Source organism: Castanea sativa, chromosome 7, assembly GCF_040712315.1.
Source record: "Castanea sativa cultivar Marrone di Chiusa Pesio chromosome 7, ASM4071231v1".
Taxonomy (NCBI): Eukaryota; Viridiplantae; Streptophyta; class Magnoliopsida; order Fagales; family Fagaceae; genus Castanea; species Castanea sativa.
The window spans coordinates 28,212,692-28,233,175 of NC_134019.1; the positions used below are offsets into that span (position 1 = coordinate 28,212,692).

Sequence of the window (20,484 nt, forward strand, 5' to 3'; positions counted from 1 at the left end):
TATAAAAAGCTTGATTCATATTGAACACACGCACAAATTACTCTACAAATTACATATTACAAATTTCTATAGATTACAGATTACAGATTTGCATAAATCCTCTAAACGTCGGAGGGTCCTTGGTAGGCCCCAAACCGGCGTCATTATCTGCTTAGTGCTTTCTTTGGTACAAGATCTCTAGGTCGTCCATCGTACTGACAAGGAACATACTAACAAGCTCCAGATCGTCCATCGTACTGACGAGGTGAAATCGCACTTCATCAGTTTGGTGCCATCTGTCGGGAACAACAGGAAATCAATCAATAAGCCATTGGATTCTTTACAAACTAAGTTCCCTAGAACTGATGGACTCAACCACAACTATGCCGCCAAACCCGGTGGTGATAGCTCAACAAATCCAAGCACTAACAGCCAATGTGCGAGAATTGAAGAAACAAAATGAAGACTTGAAGCGAAGAGTGCGTTTAGAGGGCATAGATACGTCACAATCATGGTGTAATCGCAATGACAATGAGGAAAAAGCTCACAACAAAGCCCATAGTCCAGGAGATAGCAGAAGAGAAACTTCTAAGCACACTGCACAGTCAACTCATAGCAATGGTCAAATGATGAAAAACATGAGGAAGAAGTTAGAAGAAGTCAAGAACGCCATAAAGGGAAAGACAGCGATAAATCTTGATGGCATCATCAAGAGGATAGACTCACCCTTCACTGCCAGTGTTTTGGAGTGCCCCTTGCCTCCCGAATTTCGACTCCTATAACTGGAGGTTTACGATGGCACTAAGGATCCCCTAGATCATAGAGGGGCATTCAAGACAATATTAAACCTCCAACAAACTCCAGACAAGGTAATTTGCAGATCATTCCCAACAACCCTCACAGGAGCAGCAAGGGTGTGATTTAGCAAGCTACCTGCGGCATCTATCGTGAACTTTGAGCAGCTAAGTGACTCTTTTGTCCGCCATTTCATTAGGGGCCGACGCCATAAAAGGCTCACCTCATACTTACTAACTGTGAAGCAGCAGGAAGGGGAACCTTGAGAGAGTATGTAAAACACTTCAACAAAGCGGTGTTAGAAATCGATGAGGCAAGCGATCAGGTAATAATGACGATCTTCCAAGTAGGGTTGAACAATCCTGACCTCGTCTTCTCTCTAAGGAAGACTTTGCCAACTACAATGACAGAGCTCTTGTTCAAAGCCCAAAAGTACATGAACGGAGAGGATGCATTAATAGCAAATGGAATAGATGGCAAGCGAAAGATGGAAGAAATCGACAAGCTCTAACACAAAGAGAAGGAGAAGAAGGATCGTTCCCTCAGCCGAAAGAATGACAACAAAAATATGCAGGCTCATACAAGATCATCAAGTATTCTAGAAGAGGAACTTGTTACCTCAAATTACTCAACGGCAAACAGTTACCTCATCCATGGAATTTATAGCACTTCAAGAGGTATTATCGCTAGTTAGATGACATGTTCAATTTTCTTTCATCAAACTGTTTTCTAAGTAGGAATGAATAAGGGGGCATTTTTCCCCACATGAATAAATGTTGTTCTCTTAAAAGATCTAAAAGTATTATTTACCAGACAAAAGAAAAAATTCAAGAAGAAAGCTTGTCATTGAAGTCCAATAAGTAAAACCAAGTAGACGATAAAAACCTCGATAAGAGTAAAATCGTCACATAAGGTTCAATTCGAACGAGTACAATCATAATGACGACCAAATTCTTAAAGCGAGAGTAAGTCAAATGATTAAATTTGCATGGTTAACAACTGACGAACACAATCATAATGACAATCAAATTCTCAAAGTGAGAGTAAGTCATATGATTAAATTTGCATCGTTCAAAATCGACAAACACAATCATAATGATGATCAAATTCTCAAAGCAAAAGTAAGTCATGATTAAATTCGCATGGTTAAAAATCGATGAACACAATCATAATGACGACCAAATTCTCAAAGCGGGAGTAAGTAATATGATTAAATTCGCATGGTTAAAATCCAATGAACAAAATCATAATGACAATCAAATTCTCAAAGCTAGAGTAAGTTATATGATTAAATTTGCATGGTTAAAAACCGACGAGTACAATCATAATAACAATCAAATTCTCAAAGCGATAAAAAGTCGTATGATTAAAGTCACAACTATAAAAACTGAAGGGCATGACTACTTCGGCGAAATTCTCAGAGAAGGCACGTGTCAATCTCCTGATGAGATAGTCACCTCGCATTAAATGTGATGGGATGAGAATCTCAGGACACAAAGGGGAGATTGAACCACCAAAAACCTTTCATATTCCTATCCTCGTCCAAACAAAGGATGACAAAGGAATAAAGGGAGCAATTGACGAGTAGAGTAAAATGGTCGTCCATTAAGTGATCATCATTACTAAAGACGACTGTCATTACTAAGGACAACTGTCATTACTAAGGATGATCGTAAGAACACATTAATACTCAGATATAAATTCCTCACTTAAATGGCACAAGTGTAACGGATGTATAGCCTTTCCAACCACCAGCTCACAGTTGTTACAACTACCTCAAACTGACCATTACATAGCCGTTACAAGACATTGAATGGGGAAGTTAAGTGGCTATTAAATGACCCATTTAACCCTCCAGCTCAACCATAACTGATGGATAGCGATAACATGCTCGCCCGTACTTGCAAATCGTCCATGTTAATGACGAGTAAAATTATGGATGAGCAAAAGCAAATTAGTTCCAGACAGCATTTAATGTCCAAATGATAAATGAGCACAAAACCGTTACTGCCGTCCAATTACGCGCATTTAATGGTCGTTACAAACGTTATAGGGCTAAGGATAAATGGTCATTATTAGGCCATAATTCCTCCAGCTGTGGTACAACGTTAGGGAGGCTAGTAGATTGAGCATTTACTCACACAAAGGCTATAAAAAGCCAGAAGAGATAGGTAAATGATTCAAATTAACAATACACACAAATTACTCTACAGATTACAAATTTCTAAAGAGTTTAAGCTAATTTAAGTATCGAATGGTCCTTGGCAGGCCCCAAACTGATGTCATTCTGCTTAGTGCTTTCTTTGGTACAGGATCTCTAAGTCGTCCAACATACTGACGAGGAACACACTGATGAGCTCTAGGTCGTCCATCGTACCGATTAGGAACATACTAACAAGGTGAAATCGTGCTTCATCATTGGTGCTAGAGACTTTGCTTGATTACAAAACCTAATGGCATACAAGAAACACAACAATATCTCTTTCTTCTGTAAAAGGAGGCTAGGGTTTCAAAAAGAAAACCTTATGAAACTCTCTAAGGTTAGTGTTTTCTTTCTCCACCTCCTTATTTAAATAAGAGCTTAATGGGCCTTTTAAACATGCTCTCCTATCCAAATAGCCTTTAGGAATCAAAACGTTGCCGGCTATATCAGAAATCCTATAAGCTCGATAGATCAAGACAGGTATCGAACTTCAGTAAACCTCGATAGATCGACAGGTATTATGGAGGTATCGAGACCTGCAGATTTAGCTTTTCTTGAGCAGTTCTTGAGCAATCTTCATGTCTTCAATGTAACTACCTGTAATGATCATCTTGAATTTACCCAAATACAAGTAAAGTGTGTTTTGTCATAGAATATGCCAATTACATAAAAATATGAACCTAACAATGTCCCCCTTTGGCAATTCGTGAGAAAACCACAAGAGTACATTAAATGTTCGAGAATACATTCTACTCAAGATTACAAAAAAAATAAGCCTAGTCTAAAAGATCTGAACCTAGGAAGTTGCTGGAAGAAGAAGGCTCGGAATCTTTGCTTGGCTTTAACTTGTCTTTCCTAAAAGGCACTAAACAAGAAGCATCAAGGTACCATGTGGAAAACATTGACCAGTTAAACAAACAAGCTCAAGAAAACTTTTATTCACAATGCTAGCAGAATAAACAACAAGAATATCTCAACAAAGCATGTGAACCAAAGTACAGGGATACACCACTCAAAATATATCAATATCAAAGTGTATCAAACTAACTCTCCCCCTAAGTTAGTTACATCAAAAAATTTCTTCCCTTTAACATGAAGTTCTCCCCTTAAATCTATTACTCTCCCTTTTAAATGACATTCAAAACCCAAATTTCTCCCCATTTTTTACTCGATTGTCAGAGGGCATAGAAAGTCAAAGAACTTAACCAGAGATAGACAGAAAACTAACATTGAGGGAATGAGGAGAAAAAGGAACCATAGACCTACATGAAAAACATGAAAAACAAGATGCTATGGACACAAAGGGAATAAAAAAATGCAAAACATGAAAAATATATGAAATTCATGCAAGAGAAGTTCGATCTATTGGAAGGTATCGAGGGATGTGCTGAGGAAGATTTCGATAGATCGACACTAGTATCAAGCAAACAAGGTGAGAAAATAGGCTTGATGTATCAGGGTGGTATCGAGAAGGAGCTCGATGTATCGAGATGCATAAAACATGAATTTTTCAAGTAAAAGCATGAAGTGTATGCAAACATGAAAAAATCAACACCAAGAACCAACCCAGATTAAAAAGAGTACATGCGAAAGAACAATGCAAAACTCAAAACTCAAAAAAAAAATTAAAGAAAAAACACAAATTTAAAAGAAAAAAAAAAGAAGAAGAAGAAGAAGAATATACTCACACTAGTACAAGAGTAACTTTAAATGGCCAAATCACATTATACCTATACATTGTATCAAGAGTAGCAAAAAATTGTGTTGTGTGTGAAATCTTGCGAGAAAGCATTAGTTTCTCATCGTATGAAAATAATGATATAAGAGAACCAATAACATTCACACAATTATCACCGTTTGATGGAGACTATCACCTTTGACGTATATCATATAACTCACACATCTCCTAGAAACACACTTGCAACCATATATTAAAGTATCTTTATTCTTTTTGCTTTTCATGTTCTTTGCATATTTTCTTTAAAACATATAAAGACAAAACACACATGGGTAGATAAGATAGAAAAAAAAAACCAATTATGTAAGTCAAACATCTTGTTTTTGCTGTGTAAATGATACACCTTACCAAGCACGGCTTTTATAAATTGCACACAGATGTTTATGATTGACGAGTTTTAGTGGTGAGATGGTTATTTATGCCTTTCTCTTGGGATTTTTTAGTCCTACCCATCAAAAAGAGTGATAAAGATATGAATGATAAAAGATTAACCAAATCATACAAATCACATAAACGAGCCACAAAACTCACATTGCTTAGTACGTTGTGCATGAAAATACTCATCTAAGTTACAAAAGATACAAAATTAAGAAACCTTATTTCAATGGCCATTCAAGATACACAAGTACCAGTATACACAAAACACACTGTTTTTGTATTTTTCAAAAAAGAAATTATTGAAAGCAATAAAAGAAATAAAAAATGCATATGCAAGAATAAATAAATGCAAAAACATTGCAATACATGAAAGCATGATTCCAAAAACAGATAAGAAATCAAGCATGAAGACTCTACTTTAGATAGAAAGAATTAAAGTAGAGGACAAACGGAAAGACAATTAAGTCTTAGGATCCTTCATCACCCACACAGCACGAGTCTTTGGCCGTGAATATGAAAAGGCACGTGTCCTAGTATGACTATTAAAGGACATAAAGGAATTAGAATTCCCCTGAAATTGAGTTAAAAAGCTCAAAGTTTTTAATAACTCACCAAGAATAGGTATAAAGCCTCTAGACAAAGGATGAGACCTATTGGACACTCACTTATAAGGGAAAAGTTTAAAACAATGAGGGGGAGTGTGACCTGAAGCACCATAATGGTTACAAACATGAGTAGATTTAGAACTACTAGGCTTCCTAGAAGGAGGTCTAACCTTAGAAGTTGACAAAGACCTTAACTTAGGACAATTTGGCCTGATATGACCAACAATATGACAGTGATGGCAAGTAAGGACAAATTCAGATTTTTTATTCAACCTAGGAGGAGTTTTAGACATAGGTTTAGAAACTTCAGTATTAACATTAGATTTTTTACCTTTATCAGCCTTAGCAATATTAGCCTTCAACTCTTCATTATTCCTTTTAAATGGAAGAATATAAAAAAAAACTTTCTTTTAAGCTAGGCTCAACAACAAGTTTGAAACTAATTAATTTTTCAACTTCAGTTTTAGATTCAACTAATTACTCTTCTAAACTTTTAATTTTGTCCACTTGAGATGAAAATTGATTCTTTAAATTCTTATTCAAATTATTTGCTTCATCCAATTTTGCAATCAATTCATATTTTTCAAGTTTGACCTTTTTAAATTTAGCTTTTAATTTTGTAGAACTTTTAAAAGATTTCATACAAAATTTATAAATCTTAAAATAGACATCTTGAATATCATCATCATCATTCAACACAAAATCACGCAAATCAAAACAATCAAAAGTTTCCATAACAATAGGGGTTAATGGATCACACAATAGAGATTAAAACATAATCAAAGTGTACCTGCTCTGATACCACTTGTTGGTTAAGATAGCTTGACCCCGGTTAATTAATTCAATTACCCAAATTGATTAATTAGGTTCACTTGCATGTAAATCGTGAAGGCACCAACAAATCACCAAAAATACTATGTGCAATGGAAAATAAATTAGACACGGTGATTTGTTGACAGTTGGGAAAAATCTCGCAAGACAAAAACCCCACCAGGTGATTTTAAGGTCACTACTCCCAAGAATCTTCTAATCAACAATCAAGCTGTTACAAGTATAAGGAATCTTACGAACTACCCTGGCCTATCCAGAAATACCAACCTACGGTTGAAGGCTAATGGGCCTTTCTCCACCTCCTTATTTAAATAGGAGCTTAATGGGCCTTTTAAACAGGCTCTCATATTCCAATTAGGTTTATACAAACCTTGGGCTTTCCTAGTCCTATAAGGATTATGCAAACCCATAAACAAATAGCCTTTAGAACTTAAAACATTGTAGGCTATATCAAAAATCTCGTAAGCTACATAGACCAAGACAGGTATCGAGCTTAGTAAACCTCGATAGATCGATAAATGTCGAGGAGGTATCGGGACCTGCAAATTCAGTTTTTCTTAAGTAGTTCTTAACTAATCTTCATGTCTTCAATGTAACCGCTTATAATGTTCATCTTGAACCTACTTGAATTACCCAAATACAAGTAAAGTATGTTTTGTCATAGTTTATTTGTGGATATTTAATTACGCTCTGTTCCATTATATTATTGTTGATTATTTATAAGACAAGTCGTTCATCTAAATCATTGGAATGGGTTTAGGGTGTTACAGTAATATAACATTTTTTATTATATAAAAAGACTAAGTTATTTTTCGAATGTATGTATAGTTTACTAGATTTGACTCACAATACTTGTTAAACTTGACACAGAGTTTTTCAAAATTAAAATATAAAATCTACTTAAAATTAATTATGTCACAAACAAATTAAATGGATTAATCTCATTATCAAATAAAATGTAGATGTTAGTGTAGACATTGCATTTTGTACCCCTTACGACTCGAGCCTCCATTCCCCACTAATGGTAGCACTCTAAGCCCAAATGAAAATTGACTCAAGGAAAGTATTTATGGAAAATAAAATTTATTTTTGAAAGAATAAAACTATTTTTGGAAAAGAAAGACCACTAAAAATCCTAAAGTGTGCGCACGCATACACGCATATGCGTACACACACTCAAGCCATACGTACGTCTGCTTATGGCATGCGCACGCATACACGAGCATGTGTATGCAACTAAAGTTCCAGAAACTATGTAAGGAAAGCTTTTTGCACTTAATTCTAGTTTGGAACAAATCCCACATCAACTGGGAGGCACCCCACACCCCTATTTTACTACTATATAAAGCCATAATGGGCACTTTTTCAAAGGAGGACGAAAACGGTGGCAAAATGCACAAGATTCACTAGAAAATAGTGAATCAAAGAGAGAATTTTTCACAAAACATCCTCAAATCAAATTTTAATTGATTGGGACCTTTTCTGCTTTTGATCTTCGAGTTCTAAAGTTTGCTAACCTATTTTGATTTGGTTGTAAATAAATTGACTGAGGAGAATAGTCAAAATCAAGCTCTAAAGATTCTAGTATTGAGGTAAAGGTTCTTACTTTGACTCTTCACTTTTCTTTGTTTTTGTGTTTATATATGTGTGTGTGTGTGTGTGTGTTATAATTTTTTAACCTGTTTGTTTTGCTTAGGTTTACTTAGTGTTATGTTAGAAGCATGCTAGGGTGTCAGATTTCTTATTTTCTTTTCTTTTTTTTTCTTTTTTGAGTTTTTGGGTTAGGATTTTGGGCGTGTATGCATGCGCATGCTTCATGCATGCGTATGCATACTCAAAGTGTGTGTACGCATAGAGTTGGGATCACGCATACCTGCATGCGCATGCATACTCAAAGTGTGTGTACGCATAGAGTTGGGATCACGCATACCTTATATATGCGCACGTACACTCTTGTTGAGAAACCCTAATTCACTTCTATTTGTTCTTTCCTTGTTTTCTTTTACATGTTTAGCCTCTATTTAACCTGTTTTGTTTTGTTTTACCTCATTGATGCTTATTAGTGTTTTAGATTGTTTGAATACCATGAACATGCATATGAATATGGACATGCATTGATGTATAGGTGTTGTGTTGCTATAACATAAGTGATGTAAGTCTTGCATAGATCACATGTACATGCATTCTAGGTTTGAATATATATATATATATATATAAGTTGCTTAATATGCTTGGTTGAATACCATGAGTTTTGAGGCTTGGATGTTTAGATGTGTTTGTCCATATCTGCCTTGTGATGTTTCTGCCCTTGGTAATGTATGCTTAATGTCATGATAGATGAATTCTAGGCTTAGGGATGATTTATGCCATGTTGTTTGCTTTTAGATGCATGTTAGAGTATATGTGAGTTAGAATAACATGTTAAATATGTTTTTAATGAGATTAAGACTTGAAACACAATGAGTGGAGGCCAACCCACGTGTCGAGTAGGGTTGGGTGTCTAACACCTTCCCATCCTCATGCCTAAACTACGGACACATGCTCTAGTAAAGATTAGTCATTCTACAAAGGTGCTATATTTATGGTTCCTAAACCTAAATTAGGTGGAAACTCCATTTACACCCTCCGCCATGGTCCACCCTAAGCCAAGGCGCACTCACCCACAAAAGTCGTGGGTGCTTGTGCCCATAATTAGCCAAACTTAATTGCAAAAAACTTATTTAATAATTTTACATCTCGAAAAGGAAGAAAAAATTGTTGAGGCCTATTGTTTTCTTGATAAAGCCTTACCTCCACCTGTATAGTCAAAATGCAATTTCAACAGCTTAGAGCACTAGCATTGGGGGGTGTTTTACACCCCCCGAATTGCTATTTTAGCAACCAAGACCCAGAAATAGAGCTTCATCTAGGTATTGGTATGCAAAAATTTTTAACAATCGTGAACAATAAGGTTGTGTATATACAACCTTACTGTTCATTAGATGTAAACCAAAAAAAAATTATTTTATTCCTTTTTTCTTTCTCTCTCCTCTCAATTCTCTGCTCTCTTTTTTCTCCCTTGTCCCTTATCTTTTCTCACTTAACCCCTCTCACTCTCAGCAGCCCCAAATTCCTTCTTTCTTTGATTCCTTCTTTCCTTGTTTTCCTTTTCCCTTGTAAATTATAGTTTGCTACTATGGTTTTCGTTTAGTGGGTTTAGGCCAAATTTTGGTCGGTGTTTTGGTAGGATGTAGGTAGAGTTTGGGTCAGAGTGGAAAACGACAATATTCCTGATGAAATCACCACTACAAGCTCAACTTCAGACCTGGCTAGCTCGTCAAATCCAAGTCGTCAACAGGCCGACAACAACAATAGCTGGCAAAAGGCCAAGAGCAACCACGATAATGGTCCAGGCCAAGAAAGTGGCACATGCACACCAGACGACAGCGTGAATACCATTAGCAAGGATGATACAAGGACTAATTCCAGAAATCCAGGGATGGAGCTCTCACAGTTGGCGGCTAACATGCAAAACTTATCCTTCCAAGATGAGGTGGACCTAGACAGCTCTGTGATGAGGAATCTAATTCTGTTGACACTAATAAAAATTGGGCATAAAAAAGGACCCACCACTGCTAAGCTTAGGGGTGTGTAGCACCGGATTCGTTCTCAATCGCAAGCCCCTTTTAAAAGGGAACAAGGGACGGCATCATTTCAATCCTCGAAAGAGAGAAGAAAAGGTCTTGAGCTACACGTGCGTGCAAATGAGAGAGAGAAAAACAAAGGTAAGAAAGAGACACAGAGACAAAAGGCGAGAGCTTGCCTTTTGCATTGCGTTAGGGTTTCCCAGAAAAGTAAGGTCAGTGAGTGCGTCAATTCATGAAAACACGAAAACTAACAAGTTTTTCTCTAATTTTGGTTTTTTTACTTAGGGCTTTTTTTGACTCAAAGATTATTAAAAAAAAAAACCCAAAAAAAGCTTAGCAAAAATGGTGAGTTTGATTTGGTATTTAACATATGTGTGTTGTGAGAAAAAGGTGTGCTTATCATGTGCAGGGCTGAGCAGAGAAAGAGAAATAGAGTGTGAGAGATTTAGAGAGAGAGTGTGAGGACTGAGAAATAGAGTGTCGGACACACGAACTCTGTCACACCAGGTGCCACCGTCAAGATCAGTTTGCAACCGGCGCATCGAACCAGGACTTCGGCTGCTCCGACAGTAGACCGCAGCGGCGTCGGAGTGATTGGCGAAGGAGGCGCCGACGGCTGACTCAAAATTGAGTGATTCGAGAACAATCACTCTCTCGCTCTCTCTCTCTCACACTCAGAAATGCAATGATGTATGGAGTGTAGAGAGAGAGGGAGAGAAAGAGAGAGAGAGAGAGAGTGTGTGTGTGTGTGTGTAGTGTTTGTGTTGTGTATAGGAATAGATAGGAGGTTAGGGCGCGAAGAGGGTTTGAGGATTTTTTTTTTTTTGCTTTCTTTCTTCTTCGTTGGCGTTGGCGCTTCGTGTTTTTTCTTTTTTGTCTCTCTTTTTCTTTTGTAGTATTGTATTGTATTTTGGTGGGTTACCAAAAATGAGACCGGTGACATTTGAAATGGATCATTCTCTCGCCTTTAAATGGGGTAAGGTTAGGTACGTCCAGACTATCATAAATGTATAAAAATCATTTTTTATGGATCGAATAGTAAATAACACTCAATTTGAAAAAAATTTAACGTGCATATTAAGAACATAAAAAACATGTAATCCAACGATTAGATTTTTGAAATATATAGCCAAATTAATTTTTCTATATGGAGGTTGTAAAATTTCCCTACAAACTAGTTTGTAGAAAAATCTTTTTCAATTTAAAGCCTTCTACTCTAGAGGAAATATGTTGTTTTCTCGATAAAGCCTTACCTCCACCTGTATAGTCAAAATGCAATTTCAACAGCTTAAATGACATAATAAGTACAAGTAAAAGACATGTAAACAAGCATGAATTTAGGGGAAACAAAAATTACAACATTGCCAACAACTTGATGCGGGATGCGAAAGTGTCAAGAAGCAGAACACGTCTACTCCTAGAAAATAAGAAACAAAACACGTTTACTTCTGAATCCACAAGGAGAAAGGATTCTAAAATTCACAAGAAAAACAATGGACAAAAGTTTGAATTTTTATTAAATTAATAATACCGGAAAAAAAAAAACGTTTACTTACTTAGGGACCTATTTATGGGCTCCATAAAACTTGACAAATAATAAAAATATATTCTAAAATAACTCCTGATTAATTCCTAATCATAATAGGAACCAAATTTGACTTAAAAAATATTAAAAAGCACCTAAAAACAATGAAATAATTCGGTAAATCACCTAACCTAAAATAACGCTTTTTTACATTAAAATATCAGAATTAAATAATTACAAAAATTAAATTATAAATTCAGTCCTACATCACAACTTTAATTTAACAATTGGATTATCGTTTCACACAAAATCCAAAAATATGATTTTCATCTCTTTGTGAGTGCATTTTGCAAAAATTATCTAAAAACTCTTTAACTTACTTTGGTTCTGAATACGGTGCCCGAAAAATTTTTATTATTATTATTTTGTTAATTCTCCAACCTAAATATTAAACTTTAGATTGTACCCATATGAAAATCTAGGATATTTTATTATTATTATTATTATTATCCTCCAAATTTGACCATTTATATATATATATATATATATATAGAGAGAGAGAGAGAGAGAGAGAGAGGTAGTAGATTAGTGTCAAAATCTTCAATTTAATTTGGGTCCGAAACCGACAAGTTAAGCCTTGAAAATAGATCAGCAGAACATTATCATAATGACGAACTTTCCTTCAACATCAGAGTGAAGAATAAGTCGAAATTTATTTGGATTTTAACAAGACTTTGGACTCATCGTGCAATTTATGTAGTCAAGCATTTTGGAGTTTAACAAGACTTTGGACTTTACGTGCAATTTAAGTAGTCAAGCTATTTGTAGCTTAATGAGACTTTGATCTTATTTCTTAGCACACACTCTCAATTGATGTATTCTCTTTTCTTTTTCTTTAATGAAAATTTAGTCTTTCTATCAAGAAAAAAAGGGAAAAAAATAATAATAAAATAAAGTCAAGCTCTGAGATTCCATGTTTCTCCTTGTCCTACCACAATTACTTGGCTATCATTCTTTGCCATAAACATAAACTGTAGAAGTAAGTCTAGTGTGATAGCCCTCTGATACTCCAAAGAGCCTTCTTTGTCTCTCTTCACACTCATAATGCTAATTAAAAGGCGATCCATTCTCCTGCTCCTGGCTTTTCTATTAGTGCAGCCATGCATACTTCACTCATCCCACTCTTCCAACAACTTTACAGATCAATCAGCTCTCATTGCCTTCAAATCTGAAATCAGTTTTCATCCAAATGATACTGTCTTCTCTGCTGGTAATTGGTCCACAACAACAAACTTCTGTGACTGGTTTGGAGTCTCTTGCAGCCGACGCAGACAAAGAGTCACAGCCTTGAACCTTTCCTATGTGGGTCTACATGATACCATTTCCCCTCATATTGGCAACCTCTCCTTCCTAGTCTCACTTGATCTTCAGAACAACAGCTTCTCTAGTTTTCTGCCACATGAGATTGACAATCTACACCACTTGAAGAAACTTAGTCCTGGTTTTTCTTTGTGTCTGGGTATGATTGGGAGACTCTTCCTAATGAAGTTTGGGGTGACGTCCCTAGGTTACTCCGTCGGTGGAGAGCCCCGAGTCTAGGTGCGTGCAAGCCCCTTCGTTGTCCTTTATATATTTCCTTCTTCTGTGTTTTTCTTTATTTTTGATCATTGCTAACTTACCTGTTCATCATGTGTAGTAAAGAAGCATCCAAGGCTCAAAAGTAGGTATAAGGGTCTTGTGGAGGCAGCTGTGAAGTTCGCGAAGACAATAGACGAATTTGTCCACCCTAATCATATCCCCTTTGGTGGACGCCAGCCAAATCTCCATACAACTAACTACGATCCTCCATGAATTGGACATAAGTTGCCCAGGAGCAATATTGAAGTGATTTAGGAGTTCCATGATAAAGGGGTGGACGGGAAATCTAAGCTCACTGTGGAAAGCGGCCTTATAGAAACACACCTCCCCGGGTGAGAAATGGCAAGCTCGTTCCTTTTTGTGAGGAAGACAAATCCTAACCCTCTCAGGAAACTGAAACCTATCCCTAAATCTGGAAAGTGTCTCAATGTCCAAGCCACACTCCTCCTCCAAAGCAGAAAAGCCCTAACCACTCTCGAAGCAGATGTCGTAGTATCTTCCCCCACAGGGTCGTCGCTAGACGACAATCCTGTCTCTAACTCACTAGATCTTACCTCTGACATTACTCTCCTGTCACCCACGAGGTCCTCAAACCAATCAACGGATTAATGGAGTAAAGGGAACAGATTAGTTGGTACTAAACTTAAGCTTTTTCCCCAACACACAAAACCCTCAACTAAAGGGCAGAAATTGCGAGAAGGTCTTAGAGAAGCCCCTAAACATGCAAAAACGAAGGAAACAGAGGGACAAATTGTCCTAACCTTAGAACTACTAAGCATGGAACTCAAAAAGTAGAAGCAAAGGGGCGAGATCCTAAGAAAACCCAAAACAAAAAGAAAAAGGGGAGAATCAGAAACCTTTTGCGAAATTACTACGGTAGGAAGAATAAAAAGAGAAGGAAGAAGCCGTACCTCAAAAACGCGATGCCTAAAAAGACAAAATGCAGACAACTACATGTAAAGTAGCTTGGAGAAGAAAAAATTGCAAAGCAGCAATGGCGTAAGAAAGATGAAAAGTGAAGAAGAAAGAGAAAAGAAAGGAAGTTTAAAAACTAGGCACAGAAAACTGAAAAACAGCGAGAAGCCCAAGAGGCGCAAGAAGTGGAGAATTAACACCTCAACTCAGAATACGCCACATGGCCACAACGTGTGCAGCGCCACCACTACACATTAAATGCGGAACAGAACTCCAAGAGTCACATCTAGGCAAGAAACCTTTCACCTTCTGGTAATCGTCTTGACACATAGTGACGACCACAGAACCTAGAGGGGCAGCTAATGGGACCGACAACCTCATGCCCAAACGATCTAACCAAACACCTTCGTCCACCTTGCCACGTCATGGACGAAGTGAGGAAAGTCATTAATAAGAAATTTCAATGTCCTGGACAGTTACCAATTAGTTGTCAGACCATTGGGAGCTCATCAAAGCCCACATTGATAAGCTTAGAGGCATTACGAAGGGAGCATTAAAGCCACAATCAAGCCCCCAACGGCTAGAAACTACGAAACTATATACACACGCCCATCATAACCAAACTAGGTACATATACATACACCCAAAATATACTAACATACATTACCTTGATATTCTAAGCTTTCTTACTTCCTCAAAAGCTTCAATACGCTGACTTTATCATCAGAGATGTTGTGACAAGCACCACACTAGTGACCACCTGAGAAAGGCTTTTCACTATTTGTAAGTATAGTGACGAGGGTTCAACTCCATCTGGACAAACCTACACTACTGACAATTTTCGCATCATCGGCAGCATACCTAAAGATTTACGCTTGTTACCAAGGCTTCACATAATAGGACTTAGTCGAGACTGTCTTATGGGTACAATTCCATCGTCCCTCGGCAATTTTTTGTCATTAGAGTTCTTGAGTTTGAACTTCAATAGCCTCACTGGTGCATTTCCTCTTGTCATCTTTAACTTGCCTTCTCTAGAGACTATTTCAATTGTAGGAAATAACCTCTTAGGAACCCTTCCAATGGATCTTTGCAGCCATTGTCCTAATCTTCAAGGACTGTATATTTCCATCAACAAATTCAGTGGGAAGCTCCCCTCAAAGTTTAATAACTGCAGAGAGGTTTTAGAATTATCTCTATCATACAATATGTACGATGGAAGTATTTCAAAAGGATTCAGATCTTCTAGAGTTCTTAGGGTACTCTACCAAATAGAGTTCTTTTAATCTTGACCTCTCATTTAAAATTCAATGGTTCAGATCACACCATGTCATTAATTCTTAAACAAAACCTTAAAAATAGATTCCACATCAGCTATTAAAATGGACATGTCACCTTTTGAATTTATTTTTAGCTTAAAAAAATTTTAAAAGTCAGATCTGAACAAGAGTGCCAAAAGCTCCACCAACCAAAACCCAACTACCGACGCCTTGAAAACCTCTCCATCAATAAATCAATCAGAATGAAATAATCAAAGATTTTTTTTATTTATTAAAACATGAACTGGATTCTTTCAAGAATACATAACCACCACAGCTTACGAAGAATGACGTGAAGATGTAAGCAGAAGAAGAGCCAAGGACACCAAACTTTTCTCCGGCGAGATCTGAGCACCGGAATGAATAGAGAACTGGGTGGAATTGGCATGGCAGAGAGATTGAAGTTTCTGCAATTTGAGAATTGCCAGACGTGAACCTCCACATTTTCTCAGTATATTCCCTTTGAGATCGGTTGCCTCTTCTTCTGCTATTCGTGCCTCCTTAAAGAACAAAATCTCATCATCCGTCATTCTTCGCCGGAGAAAAGTTTGGTGTCGTTGGTATTGGCATGGTAGAGAGATTGGATTCAGATCTAACTTTTAAAAAAAATTTAAACTAAAAATAAATTCAAAATGTGACATGTCCATCTTAATAGCTGATGTGGAATTTATTTTTAAGTTTTTGTTTAAGAATTAATGACATGGTGTAATCTGAACCATTGAATTTTAAATGAGAGGTCAAGATTAAAATAACTCTATTTGGTAGAGTACCCTAGGAACTCTATTTGGTAGAGTACCCTAAGAACTCTAGAAGATCTGAATCCATTTCAAAAGGTTTTGGGAGTTTAAAAAAGCTTGAAAGCCTCTATCTTGGAGGTAACAACTTAGTTGGAAATATTCCTCCAATCATAAGCAATTTATCGATGTTACAAGTGTTTACTATTGAAGAAAACAACATTAAAGGAAGAATTCCAAGTGATTTATCGCTTCTCCAAAATCTTAATAAGTTCGATATTCGTGATAATAATCTCACTGGGACAATACCCCCAAATATTTTCAACATTACCTCTCTACAAGTACTCAACTTGATGGGTAATTCCTTGTTTGGACATCTTTCATTAGATACTAAGATTTTTTGCCCTAATCTTGAAAGGTTGCTTCTTGATTTCAACAAAATTAGCAGTCGTATCCCATCGTATCTTTCAAATTGTTCCAACCTAATCCTATTAGAATTATCTTACAATCTACTCTCTAGACCTATACCGAGAAGTCTTGGAAACTTAAAATATTTGCAAAAACTCTCTATGGAAAAGAATCAACTAACAGAGGAGCTTGGGCATCAAGAGAATGGTTTCCTTACATCCTTAACCAGTTGCACATCTTTAAGGGTGCTTTTATATCCCTCAATCCCTTGAATATTACAATTCCGGAATCCAGTGGAAATTTTTCGGTTTCACTTGAAGTCATTGATGCAAGTTAAAGCCAAATAAAGGGTCGAATTCCAATGGGAATTGGTTCCTTGAAAATTTTGACCATGCTTGATTTGAGCTATAACAATTTGTCTGGAAATTTACCGTCAACATTAGGGGGATTAGAGGAATTGCAAAGATTGTATCTTGGGGACAATAATATTGGTGGAAACATTCCAGAGGAGCTCTGTCAGCTAGTCAAGCTAGGAGAATTATTTCTCTCAAATAACAAAATTTCTGAATCCATCCCAAATTGCATTGGAAACCTCAGTCTTTGGCAGAGATTAAACTTGAGTTATAACAAACTGACATCATCAATCCCATTGAATGTGTGGAATCTTGAAAATCTGTTGTTCTTGGATTTATCATCAAATTCCCTCGGCGGATCTTTGTCTCCAAACATGAGAAACTCAATGTTATTGAGTACGTGAATTTATCTCGTAACCAAATTACTGGAAGTGTTCCAAGTATCATTGGTGCTTCTAAAAGACTGGGTAATCTTGATTTGTCAAAGAACTCATTTCAAGGAAACATTCCAGATTCTTTTGGGCAATTGAAAGGATTGGATCAACTGTACCTCTCTAACAATAATTTATCCGGTGCAATTCTTAAGTCTCTTGAGGCACTTTGGTCTCTCAAATATTTGAATTTGTCATTCAACGAGTTATCAGGAGAGATTCCTTCTGGTGGACCTTTTGCAAACTTCAAGGCAGAATCATTTTTAGGTAATTAAGCACTTTGTAGGAATTCAATTTTTGGAGTTCCACCTTGCACAAGTCCTAGTTCTAAAGAAGCAAGGGTGAAACAACTTTTGCTCAAATATATTGTTCCCAGCATTGCATCAATTATAATCTTTGCAACACTGGTCATTATGCTAAGAAGACATCCACAATAGAACATGCAAATTCCAAGTTCACTTTTCACATTACCTACAGTGGATCAAAGAATGATATCATATCATGAACTTTGTCGTGGGACAAATAACTTTTGTGAAAGCAACTTTCTTGGAATTGGAGGGTTTGGTGCTGTGTACAAAGGGATACTGTCTGATGGGACTACTGTTGCAGTCAAAGTTCTAAACCTGCATTTGGAGTGTACTTTCAAAAGTTTTGATGCTGAATGCAAGGTGTTAAGGGCTTTCCAACATAGGAATCTTGTTAAAGTCATTAGTGTATGCTCCAGTCCAGAGTTTAAAGCTTTAGTGTTGCAGTACATGTCAAATTATAGCCTTGAAAAGTGGTTATACTCTCACAACTACTGCTTGAATCTTGTTCAAAGAGTAGGCGTTATGGTTGATGTTGCTCGGCGTTAGATTATCTCCACAATGGTCAATTAGAATGTGTGGTGCATTGTGATTTAAAGCCTAGCAATATTCTTTTTGGACAAGGACATGGTTGCACATGTTGGGGACTTTGGCATTGCAAAGATTTTAGCTGAAAACAAGGACGCAACCCCAATGAAAAACATTGGTACAATTGGCTACATCGCACCAGGTATACATGAAGTCACCTCTATTCATTTAATTACTTGGCTAATTTGGTGAATAACTTTAGTAGTGGCTAATTTTAGGAATAACAATGTGCATGGTAGTTCAAATCAGCTCGTAATCTAGTTGCATTAGATTAATAGTTTGATTTATCTAGTCAAATACAATTTCATTCAATAGTATTTCAATACTAGACTCGTAAATGCAACCATTGTATTGATATGGCTTGTTGCATCAATCTATGTAAAATAGGAAAAAGCGTCACATTTTACCTAATCAATCCCAAAAATCTCATACATCAGCCAATGTAAAATTGTGCAAAAATCTATTTTTGCTACAGCAATCGTGTAAATATACATAGCTATGTAGCTTTGCGAATGCATATTTTTACAATTCTTTACTTCACCCCATTTGGAAGAGAGACATATGATTTGAAATGATAATAATAATAAAATTGGTAAGAAATAGTATTTTTAATGAAAAGTAGTGTGAAATAAATAATTTAATCTGGTGTGTTTTGAAAAGTGAGTATCTAAAATGAAAAAGTAAAATAAAATTCTTATTCTAAAATTTATATTAAAAAAAAAAATTGCACAAGTTAATATGAATGCTCACCCACTTTTTTGCCATCAACAATATACAAAAGTAGTGATCCGGTAAGTCAGTTTTCCTAAATTGACTATAAAAGTTTAGTTATGGTGATCAAACTCCAAGGCTAATACAAATCATTTCGAAGTCTAGCTCAAATGAATATGTAGTGATACAAAGGAGTGTTCATATTTGGCTTGGAAGTTGGGAGCTAAAAATAATTACAAAAGTGTATAACCAATATTAGGGACACAAATTGTCGATAAAAACTTTACATAGACCTTTCACTAATACCACTTTTATTATTTACAAATCACAATATACCACATTAATGATTGTGAAAAAAAGTACACTACATTATGCGTTAAACCAGACTACTATTCATAACAAAGGTAAACCATAAGAACATAATAGCAAATAGACACATAAAGAATTGGTCATGGCACAATTGAACCAAAACTAAATAAATAGAAGAATCTAGTCACAATTTCAAGTGATGGATGATGAATGTATACAGTAAAAACCTTCTTTTTTTAATCCTTGTATGAATGGGGTGTGGCCCGTGTGGGTGTGTGTACCCACTGAAAGTTTTTATTGGCAGAGTTTTTACTTTTAGGGGCAAACATGTAGATCATTAACTTAAAAGACTTTTTAACATATATGAGTATGGCAGAGTATGGTTTTGAAGGGAAAGTATCCACCAAAGGTGACATTTATAGTTATGGGATAATGTTGTTGTAGATGATCACAAGAAAGAAACCTGCCGATGAAATGTTTGTTGGAGAACTAAGTATGAGGCAATGGATTGCATCAATTCCCGACAAAATGAAAGTCATGGACGATGGTTTTCTTAGGATAGAAGATGGAAGAGATGCGACTGTCATGCAAACTATCCTTTCATCTATCTTGGAATTAGGCTTGAGGTGTTCTGAAGAATTACCAGATGAAAGACTTGACAGCAAGGATGTGGTGGCCAAGGTTAACAAAGTCAAATTGGCACTGCTTGGAAACAGAAATAGGGGTATTTGATATTTGCATTATTGCTCAAGTTTCTTATGTGTGCACATGCAAAGACCTTGTTAAAGCTTGCTTTCCTTTCCTTTCCTTTTTTTTCAAGGTGTAATTTTGTGACCCTAGTTTGGTATGTCCTTCAATTTTATAAGCTTTATAAGTAGTATGTCACTACTCACTTGGGACCAAAATCAATCAAAATTATCCAAGTTATTAATATTTGAAGTTAATATACCAAGATTTTAATTTATTGTATAAAGATACTGAGTTTGACAATTAAAATCTTTTATGAACAAATGTAACTAGGACCTTTTGAATAAGAAAATCTACACTCTTAGTATCAATAGGCAAAGAATGACAAACGAAAATTTTCATACTCCAT

The 20,484-nt window shown here is 36.2% G+C and overlaps 1 pseudogene; it reads left to right on the forward strand.

Annotated features, from left to right (window-relative positions):
- The first annotated feature begins 1,105 nt into the window (after positions 1-1,105).
- On the forward strand, positions 1,106-20,120 carry LOC142644262 (uncharacterized; annotated as a pseudogene).
- The last annotated feature ends 364 nt before the right edge of the window (positions 20,121-20,484 follow it).